Below are 11421 nucleotides of genomic sequence, written 5' to 3'. Positions count from 1 at the left end.
GTGACCCGCGGGGGGGAGGGGGCAGGGCAGGCGTGCGCGTGCCCCTGCGGCACGGGGAGCGGGGTTGCACGCGCGTGTGCCATAGCAGGGGCTGTATAGTAAGCAGGTGCTTGTGTTTCTCGGCAGAAGCAGGTGCATGTGCAATAGCAGGTGTGTGTGTGCGCGCAAACGTGTGTGCAATAGCAGGCGTGTAGGGGGGGTGTTGTAAGCAGGTGCCTGTGTTTCTGTGCACATGCACGTGTGTGTGTGCGCGCATATGCAATAGCAGGTGCGTGTATGTGCAAGCATGTGTAGTAGCAGGTGTGTGTGTGTACACGCAGTACCAGGTGCCTGTGTTTATGTGGAGAAATGCATGCACATGTGTGTGTGCAGGTGCATGTGCAATAGCAGGTGTGTATGTGTGCAGGCATGTGTGCAATAGGGGGTGTGTAGGTGTGTGTGCACAGTACCAGGTGCCTGTGTTTCTGTGCAGAAATGCGTGCACATGCACGTGTGTGTGCAGGTGCATGTGCAGTAGCAGGTGTGTGCATGGGCAGGCATGTGTGCAGTAGCAGGTGTGTGTGTGTGTGTGTGTGTGTGTGTGTAGTAAGCAGGTGCCTGTGTTTCTTAGCAGGAGCAGGTGTGTGTGTGCATATGCAATAGCAGGTGTGTGTATGTGCAAGCATGTGTAATAGCAGGTGTGTGTGTTTATGTGGAGAAATGTACGCATATGCACGTGTGTGTGTGTGGGTGCATGTGCAATAGCAGGTGTTTACATGTGCAGGCATGTGTGCAATAGCAGGTGGGTGTATGCATGCATGGAGTAGCAGATGCCTGTATTTCTGTGCAAAAACTCTGTGTGTGTGTGTAGGCATGTGCGCAATGGCAGAGGTGTGTGTGTGTGTGTGTGTGTGTCTGCAGGAGCAGGTGTGCATAACTCCATGCCCTAGCGGGCAGGCTGGGTACCACACTCACTGGGTTAGAGTTGGCAGGGAACAAACCCACCACAACCGCCTCCCTCCAGCTTAGCCTGGACAAAAAGCCAAAACAGGGCAGGAGCCAGCCAAGGCCCCCAGCAAACATGTCAATATAGAGACATGGAAACTGGGGCCCCCGCTGTGCAGACTCACAGGCCTCCACCTAACCATCCTGGAGAGACTCAGATACCCCAAAAGAAAAAGCACCTCCTAGAGCTGTGGTTCTCAACCTTTTTTGGAACCAGGACCCATTTGTAAACATGAACGGCCAGTCCCGACCCAGTGCCCCTCACTCCGGAGCCGCCGTCCCCTGCCCCAGCTCCCCAATGTTGACCCTCAACACTTTTTGTTGGGGGTGCACCACCACGCTCAGAGGGTACACATGCACCTGCATGCACCCCCTACACGTTGCCCCTGCTTGCAACCCACTTTTGGGTCACAACCCACAGGTTGAGAAACGGTATCCTAGAGAACCCACTGCACAAATGACCCCCTCCAACAGAGCCACAGCTCAAACTGCTCAACACCCTTCCACCACCAAGGCACAAGGGCTGGTATTGAAAAGAAACAATATATAATTGTACATCTACATGTCTGCACATACCTGCAGTAGGAATGCAGGGAACACCACAACACTGACTGCAAAGCAGGCTGATTCCCTCATCATAATTAATGAAAGGTATCAAACAGAAATGCACTGGTTCTACCTTGACAGAAGCAGCCGGCAGAGCCCAAGGGATTTCTCAAAACAGAAATGTGAAATGAACCTGTGGAGAGGATATAAGAAGTAGGTGTGGGGGAAGCAGAAAAAGGGGAAAGGGAAAACACACATGAAGGAAAAGGAAGAAGAAATGAACAACTCTGCCATATCTCCTAGGGCTTGTCTACATCACAAGAGGCATCAGGGCACACCCCTTCATAACCTGCCCATCCACAGGCAAGCTCCAAACCTGGAAGAATGCCAATGAGGATACGTCATGCTCATCCTTCTGCACCCACTCTCAAGACCTCCGTCTCCAAAGTACCTGAGTTTATCTGCTGGGGATGAGTCCAGAGCAGCTTTGCTGGCAAACTTCTGGGTTTGACGCACGTAAGTAGGCCTAGCTGGGGTGTGTTCATGCCCCTCAGTGCCAGAAGCCACTAGTGCAAACAAGTCCTCAGGTTGCTGGAGAGATTACAGTAACTGATCACCAAACCATAAGGACATATGCATGTGTGGATCTAGGATTTTGAAGAGGGAGGTACAGATAGCATGGTGCATCATCACATATAATACAACACACATTTTTCTCCAGGTAAACAAAAAAATCCAAGCTTTACTAATAATATGCTACAACATCTATTATTCAGTTTAAGACTAAAGCAAAAGAAAAACTAAAAATGTGCATTAGTTTGCTATATCATCTATTACATATACAAACACAACAAACTAGAACAAACTAGGCAAAAATAAATTAAAAGATGTTGTTTCATTAGTCCTGTAGTCTTTAGAATTAAATGTACATCTCTTTTTCAGATTCTTAAAACAATTTATGGTTCTTGAGCATCTAGACAGTACTTCCAATGCTTCACTGAAAGTTATTTCCACCCCTGAGTTAATTTTCACCAGAGTTAACACTTCTAGCTAGAGTTAAAAACAATCTTCAGGGCTGTGAAATAAGAGCTACATTACCAGGAGCAGCTAACAACCAGAAGAATTACAAAAGAAAAGCTAGCTTGATTAGCAGAACCATTACAAACAATTAAAAAGGACAGAGGGTTGTTAACACCTATGGAATGAAGAGTTTAGAAGGAATGAGATGATAATGAATCATGAGACCAAGTGACTTGGTCACTGCTGCCTGAATAGAAATGCTGCAGCTACTGCAAGGCACTTTGTTTTAAACTTGGGTGGTCCAGGAATCACAGGGGAGTGCAACTGCACCACTGTACCCCCCTTGGATCTGTCACTGGGTACATGACACACTAACAAACTCATGTCCTCCATCTGAAAAATGCAGCTCTGAGTCCTCAAGGTCTCTCTCTGTCCACACTGGGCAGTAGTGGATGTCCCTGGAGAGGTTTTCCCATGGCAAGCAAGCACAAGTGGGCAGGGCTACACTTTTCACAAGCAGCCTTGAGAGTACCAGGGATGTATGCAGACAACCATTCAGGAGGCTAGATTGATATCTAAATTGCCAATTTAATCAGCCAATGGGAAAAAAACATTCTTTTTAAAGCCACAGTAATGTAGATTGCAACAGGAACCTGCACAGAATCACTTTAGTAGACTACCACAGGACGGTAAGAAAAGGAATAAAGTCAGGGCAGATTCTTACCAATTTCAGAATGAGAAATCATGAAGTAGAGATGGAGAGCAGAAAACCCAAAGCTCAGTTAGAAACCAGCGAGGAACCAACATGCAGCCAACAGAACACAAGAGGCTGGGACAAGTGAATAAGAATAAGTACAAGCAAACAAGGAAAAGACACAACGCAGGAACCAAGAAAACTTTTAATGAAAACACAGTAGGGAACATCTGAGTGAAACCTGGGAGTAAGGAGAAAGATGGCAGAAATAGCATCATGCTATGCACTCTGCCCCCCCAGTCTGCAGACTGCTGTCTGCAATCTGTCTATCAGAAATAGATGCTGGGATGATGTAGCTGGGGATGGGTCTGCTTTGAGCAGGGGGTTGGACTGGATGACCTCCTGAGGTCCCTTTGAACCATAATTTTCTCTGAATCTACTGAAAAGTGGATGCAGAGGTCAAATCTGCCAGTGTACGGGCCTGTACTGGTGGATCATACCTGCGCCTGATGCATAACTGAATCTGCATTTATTCTTTGGGGGTACATTCATGTTAGAAGCTCCTCTTGTTACTCACTAATCTACACATGTGTAAAAAGTCTGGTCTACAACAATAATGCATGCATGCTCAGAAGGGAACTGCGTGCAAAAAAACCCAGTTTAACCATTTCTGCAACAGCTTCTGTGTGCGTAAGGTTGTATTTCTGCAAAAGTGGCTTTTAGAGATACCCATTTCCATGCCCTATCCATTGTCCTCGGTGCCTTATATAATTCACGGCAATTGTATTCATTGTGTCACCCTGTTTTCTTGCTATTGCAAATACCACTGAATCCTGAAGCAAGAGTGAAATAAATAATCAGTTCTCCTCCTTCCCTATGCCCCAGGCACCCGCCTGGGCTGTTGACCTATTGCTACAGTAAAGCCGTGTGTGATCATGCATTAACATCTATTTCAAAACCAGTTCTCCTTGCCATTTTGCATGTGCAATCATTACATTTTTTCCAAACAACTCAACTTTACCTTCTTGAGCATTAGGATTTTCTTCAGTCAGCATGATAAGACAATAGCCATTTTGCATTTTCAATTATCAAACCATTTCCTCTGCACTTCCCTGAATGGGTTTCTAACTAGGTGGTATCATAGGTTATTTTCAAAGTAGCCTTAAAAAGAGGCTTGGTAACAGACCAAATGTAGCTTTTCAATATGGAATCTCTTATTTTGTTAAGGTTGCCTTTGTTAAAGGTCAAGATATGGGAGTCATTTATATGGAGGATATGGATAACATGAAATACAACTAAGTCATTCCCATAAAGTCTTTAATGTAAGCAAGTACCAGCACAAAGACTGATCAAAAACACTTTAAAATCGTGGGTGAACTCATTGTAGCAGCTCAGGCAATCATTTACCAGATATTTTTGTCAAGCACTTAAAACTGCTGTTTCTTGAGAATAACATCAGGTGTTTTAGCTTAACAGAAAAAGTACATGATAATGTAGATGCATAGTAAAATTATGTATTGTACAGATTTTTATCTAAAGCTAATCAACACATCTAATACACACATACAAAATCTGCTTCATTTGCAAGGAAAAAAAGGAATGTATTGCCCTTACACAATCCCCCCAGAGATTTAAATACCAAGAAAGGACCCAAAGGGTCCTGACCTGAAACAAAGACAATTTTGAATTTACGATGACCCTCCAATAATTACATTCTATCTATGGAAAATTATAGGCAATTAATAACTTTCCATGTATCGAATCTAATTATTGGGAAGTTGTCTTAATATGACTCCCCACAGGAGCCTCCTTGTCCTCTCCTGCCTCCCCCCACCCACCTGCTTGCTATCCTATGCAGTGGCTCTGGCTCTGGGGATGGAGCACACAGGGGTTCTGGCGCAGGCTACGGAGCACTGCTGGCAGCAGCTTCAGTCCCAACCCAATCCCAGGTTGAGGTCAGGTCCAGAGCTAAAGCACCTCCCCTGCTGCCACAGGTGACTGGTAGAGGAGATACAAGGGGGCACCCCCCACAAGATTGGCCCCCGACTCAGCACTGCTCAGGACGAGGCATTTTTTTTGCCACGTGGGCTGGCAGTGCTTGTGTGTGTGGGGGGGGGGGCACTTAGTCGTAGCACAGAAGTATAAGAGTGGATATGGGGCTTTTGGCCTGCCCCTGGGCCAGCCCACAAACTGTGTCCCCCCAGACTCAGGAGGCACCAGTCACCCCTGCTGGCTGCTGTGCAGTCTCCCTTGTACCCCCAAATCCCAAACCATGTGGTCTCCACTGGACCGGAAACAGAGTTGGTGCCAGAGCAGGAGCTTGAGCCGGAGCCAGAGCTACAGCCACAGCCACAGCCGTAGCCACAGCCGGCGCCTGCCCTGGGACATACTCGAATCCAAGATGAGGTTCCCCCCCATCTCCATATTAAATGGGGGGGAGGCAACTGTCTTGGATTCTAGCAAATATGGTACATACTCTTAAAATACTCAAGTAAAACCGTCCCTGAAAAAAATCAGACTTGCATTCTTAGAGCATGCACAAAAATACTACAGCACAAAAGTTAAGACTTTAGGAGGCCCAATTGTAAATTGACCCCATATAAGTCAAGTGCAAATTTTATGGTTCTTTTAGAGAAAAAGAGGTGGACTTATAATCAGAATAATAGAGTATATGGGCAAGATAAGATTTAGCATTTTAATTATTCATTCTCCTGCTTTCGAGTGCCTGACTGCTTTTCAACAAGGTGTTAGGATTGTGATATTCCTCTCTTTCACATATTTATCCTCAGAACCTTCCTATGAAGAAGGGAAGAGCTATTTTTCCTATTTTACAGATGAGGAAACAAAGCTCAGCAAGACTGCAAGTACATTCATAAGGCACAAGACAGTAGCACAGAGATGCCCTGAGCTAGGTCAATACGTGCATCTCCACACAGTGCTGCCTTGCATTAAGTAGATTTTGCAAACATATGTTGGCACCTAAAGATGGAGATTTTAAAATGCCATAGTGCCCATCTGCATGTCAAGGTATCTAAACACCTTCAAGGCCCTAAGTGGTGTACTGAAGGTCACCCAGGAGGTCTATAAAGCAGGAAACAGCACAGGGGTTCCCCTAATCCAGCAACTGGGGTGATGCTCCTTCTTCTTCCCCACAGTATATTTTACTGTTGCTTAGCAGCCTTAATATTTTTTAATACAGTTTTAATAATTTTCAGAATTACCCAAGAATTATTTTATCTCTCCCCCCCTGCCCTTTTGTGTCGCTAAATGACAATACAGCTCTGTACCCATTAAATAAATTGGTTTCAGGGAACATAAGACAATTAAAGGAATAAAAAGGTTGTGCCAGTCCAATAAAGGTTGAATACTGACATCCCTCATCTCTTTGTAGCTTTAAACTGTTATGGAAACAATACATCATTGCCACTGGAATGTCTACATTGCCCCATTATCAGCCTGATTCACTGCCAATTGATACTGCTGAGAGTCTTTCCTTGGATTGCAAATGGGCTTTGGATCAAGGCCCACGTACTTAAAGGGCATGCGAGATGCTTACTGACAGGAGCACAGCAAACAAACAGTACAGCCCCCAGTATTTTTGCTTCAGTCTTTCACACAATTTGTTGCTGTCAGGAAGTCTCAAAAAAGAGACTCTTCAGAATGGACTTTCTTTTTTCTCTGCTAGTTTTAAGAGAGAGAGAGAGTTAGTTTTCAGGTGATGGCAATTCCTTAAATATTCGACCTTAAAAATTTCCCATTGTATGATTCAGTATCAAAATTAAGGCTATTAGCACATACAAGCTGTTCATCACTGATATCCTGCAAATTATAATGCACGATTTAAAAACAAAGTGACCATACATCACGGGCAAACCAGAATAGTCTTGGCTTCCTTAGTTCAGTCCTGGCTGGTTGGTCAAAAGTCCCAGAGTGGAGTCCAGCAAGGATGCAGCATGGCATGGCACACCAAGTAGGCATGGTGCACTAAAGCAGGTGCCACCCCTGCTCCAGTCCACCCACCTGGCTCCCACCTGGCACCAGCAGAGCCTGCCTGCTCCTCTGCCTGGCACATCATGCCGCTCCACCACCAGACTGCTCCAGGACTTTTGACTGACTGGCTGAGACCCGACTACAGAAGCTGGGACTGTCCCAGCTTGCCCAGGATGAATGGTCACCCTAGTTAAAAATTAATAGTGAATCTGGCAGGAACAGCTTGGAAAGTCTGCTCTTGTTTTGAGTTTTGTAACATAATGGGATGTTAATGAACCAATAAGAACATTAGACATTTCAGTTATGACATGCAATGATAAGAATATGTATGTGAAGGCAATGAGAAATCAAAAAAATCAGACCTGAAATATTAATGCAAAACCCAGATTCCACAATATTAGGGGGTTTTTTTAAAGCCAAGCTACTAAAATCAAGAGACTGCATCAGAGGTTCAACTTCATTTTTAAAGGCATGTTTTCAGTTTTGCATGGCTGTAGTCAAGGTTTTGAGACAGGAAGTGAATGTAGCCCAATGGCTTAAAACCAGAAGGCAACAAAGAGAATCCATTGCAACAAAGCAAATGTGAACATGGTTTCATACTGGGTTTTTTTCTTCTTTTTCTTTACTGGATACCTTTACCTCTTTATCATAAGATAGAATTTGGATCCAACATCTGCAGAAACACACCTCTACCATTTTGAATACAAGTAAGATCTCTGTTAGTAGGGAAGGAGGGTGGCAGACTTACCATGTATCAGTCTGAACCCTTTGAAACTGTTTTGTATCCGCTCTCTCCCACAATAAGCAAAAATTATGCAATAGTACTGCCCCCTCCCTTATGTTCCATCTCCATCCTTAAGATCAACTGAGAGCAACCCCCTGCAAGTACCATCTGTGCACCAGGATGGTTCAGTGAAAACATGTGGAAGGTTACTCCCAGTACCTGCTCCTCAATGTTGCAACTCCTTCACCTTTAAGGCCCGCCGTAACCTAAGCTTAGACATCTTCTGGAAGTGCTTTAGGACCTTTTTCTTTGGGCAGTCCTAAGTTCTGGAGCTTGGGAAATTATTATTATTATTATTTGCTATTTTATGTTTTAATTTATCTTTGTAAGCCATCCTAGGCCCTTTTTGGTGGAGGGTGGCATATAACTCTAATAAATACATACATTTAGCTATTGTTTCCTACCTGCATCAACTACCCAGTTTAGCTTCCACTGAAACAGGCAGCGAGGACATACAAAACAGTTGCAACAGTTCAGCTGCTGTGCGTTCATAAAAGGTAACCCTTCCCTTCTCTTCTTTAATTCAGTATAACTATTTTGTTTGTCCACATCCAAGATCTTTGTTCTATGGCCAACATTGGGTAACACATTCACATAGTATAAAGACTTCCACTGATTTCAACAGACTTTGGATAGGACCTGTTCTCACAGAAGTTATGGCAAGTCCCCTGTTTATATCAAGGAGTGCAGAATTAATACCAATACTATCTGCAACAGTCAATACTTAATAACATTTTACTTAATAACACTCAGTAAAGCTTATTTAAAGCTTATTAAGCTTTACTTAATAACACTTCTTTTTCTTCAAATCTAGCCAGCAAATTAATTTAAAAAGTGAGATATGGCTTTCTTGAGTGAGTACAAGTCCTGTTACTACATATACTAAATATTAAACCTATTACTAACACTACCCAGTCAACCCTATTACACAACCACAAGACAGTACCCTAGCCTGCCACAAGTAAAGCAGTGGGACAACGGTGACCAGTGTCCTGCTGTTGCAAGGGCTGTTAAAATATACTTGACAGATCCAGGGGAGAGAACTGAATTGAATTTTCCATGCAATTTCTCTACTTTTGTATGTTTTTGCACTGAAAGAGTGCAGCGGGGCCGATATTTGGTAAACAAGATTTATCCAAGAAGCCATTTTCTTTCGCCTAGCATCAGTCTGAAGCGCACAGAAATTCTACAGTAATTCCCTGCAGTGCCTTCTCTTATCTATTCTGGACAGAGTCATAGCAGGGAGGTAGAGATGCCAACGAATTAGTGATTTCTCCTGGCTTAGTATGCTGCTAAAACAAAAAGTGTGGTCATACCGCCCTCTGCAGGACATGTCCTCATGCATGATGGAGAGTTACTGTGAAGGCTGCTCTGAATTCATGCAGTACAAAACTTCTGTGCACAATCTACATTGCATATCAGTTTGCACAAATAATAAGTATTCTTAAATATGATCAACCCATTTCCTATCCCATAGTTCTTGATATGGAAGATCTAAAAAAATAGATTTGCTTTGTGTAAAGAAAGTCAAAATACAAAGTCCTGCAGCAGGCATATACATTCTGGCTCTGCAAAACCCCAGCCAAACCAGGCTATCTTGACATTTACAGTTTATTATGGGCCACATTATCCACACTGCGCCATTTATAAAACACACTATCTGATCTTCTCAAGATATATTTCTGTCATTTGGGTTTGGTTGAGAAGCCCATATAAAGGAAAGTTACCCCCACTCAGAAATGTTATACGTGAAAACAAACATTATCCTTACATTGCAGTTCTGATAATGAAATATTTGTATTATATGAGCATCCAAAGGTTCTGATCAGCCATAAGGCTCTATTAACATAGGCTCTGTACAAACACAGGGCTGCCTACATTAGCATTTCAGAAGCTGGGGTGAGGGCCACACTGTTACAGGGTATCAGTAGAAAAGGTAACCAGGTGTGGGGCAGGGACACGGAACAAGAAAATTCAGGGCTACTCCATCAGTTGCAAAACTGTTGAGTTCACCTTCCTGCCTTGCTCCTGCTACAGCTTCTAACTCAGCCTCATGTAGCTCCAAAAAGAACTGGACTGGGCCTTTATGGATCAGCTCACACATCCAGGATTTGTGATGCATCAGGAAGCAATTCAAAAGGACCAAATTCTGTGCGTCTGTACTGGAAACAGAGTTTGGGTATGAACAGCCCCACAGTGTTACTAACAGGCAGCCCTCACTTTGATCAGGAACAGCACTAGGTAACCGGAGTTGGAAGAGTGAATAAAAAAACCCCTACAAGTAAAAAACCCATATGTAACTGTGTGTCTACTTAAAAACCCCTTAATAATATTTTCTGAGCACATTGCACACAATTACAAACTACTATTAGGGATCCCAGCGCATGACAAGAGAACTCAATTAGGTGATCTCAGGTTGCCATTGCCTTGGGGGAAGTGATTTTCACAGTTCAGTTCCACTTCCCGTGGAAGATCGATCTCCAAGCTCACAAGTCTCCCTCCACCTTGTATCCCTGGCATTCATTACCAAAGCTATTACAGGAGGTCATGGTCACAAGGACAAGACAAGGTCTGAGGTATTCACACCATGGAGGACTTATGCAGCTGTGTGTGAATGTGTGTCTGATTTGCACAGACAGAATGGGACAGACATGTATCCTCCCTTTATGCAGACCATAATTCCTGTCACAAAGACCTGAACTTGGAATCCAAGCTTATTTTACCTAAAGAAATTTCTTCCTTCTGGAAATCACAGAGTCATAGAAAATAAGGGTTGGAAGGGACCTCACGAGGTCATCTAGTCCAACCCCTGCTCAAAGCAGGACCACCTCCAACTAGATCATTGCAGCCAGGGCTTTGCTGAGCTGGGCCTTAAAAACCACCAAGGATGGAGATTCCACCACCACTCTCAATAACCCATCCCAGTGCTTCACCACTCTCCTAGTGAGAACGTTTTTCCTAATATCCAACTTAAACCTCCCTTGCTGCAACTTGAAATGACTGTATACCCTGCTACTTACAGTCTAAAAATGAAGTTTAGCTGAGCACTTCTGTCCCCTTTTGGTGATAATGTCTCCCTGTTAACATGCCATGAAATAACTAAACCAAGTTACCATCTGATGCTACTTGCTATTCTAAAGCTAGGTCTACTATAAGACATTGCCAGTATAGCTATACTAGCTAAGAGTACACCCCTAAATGACACCAGTATGCATGGCAGTTTGAAAACCCTTAGGTAGATTGCAACATACCCCAGCAAAAGAGTCCTACTGCTAATATAGCTTATGTCATCTGGGGAGAAGACTTTCATAGTTTCTAGGGTCAGAAGAGACCTGAGTAGATCATCTAGTCCGACCCCCTGCCATGGCAGGAAAGCGTACTGGGGTCAAACGACCCCGGCAAG

General features: G+C 43.9%; 1 long non-coding RNA gene across 1 annotated transcript in view; it reads right to left on the bottom strand.

Moving 5' to 3' along the window:
- Window positions 1-1616: 1616 nt before the first annotated feature.
- Window positions 1617-11421, bottom strand: part of LOC109323957 — a 24492-nt gene continuing 14687 nt past the window's right edge. Inside the window, exon 3 of the long non-coding RNA XR_002104799.1 lies at window positions 1617-1723. This is a non-coding gene — a long non-coding RNA (uncharacterized LOC109323957). The remainder of the gene's footprint in view (window positions 1724-11421) is intronic.

The sequence above is a fragment of the Crocodylus porosus genome, unplaced genomic scaffold (genome assembly GCF_001723895.1).
Source record: "Crocodylus porosus isolate Cpor-Errol unplaced genomic scaffold, CroPor_comp1, whole genome shotgun sequence".
Lineage (NCBI taxonomy): Eukaryota > Metazoa > Chordata > Crocodylia > Crocodylidae > Crocodylus > Crocodylus porosus.
Note: the sequence above shows the minus strand (reverse complement) of the source record. Positions and strands in the feature narration are given on the sequence as shown.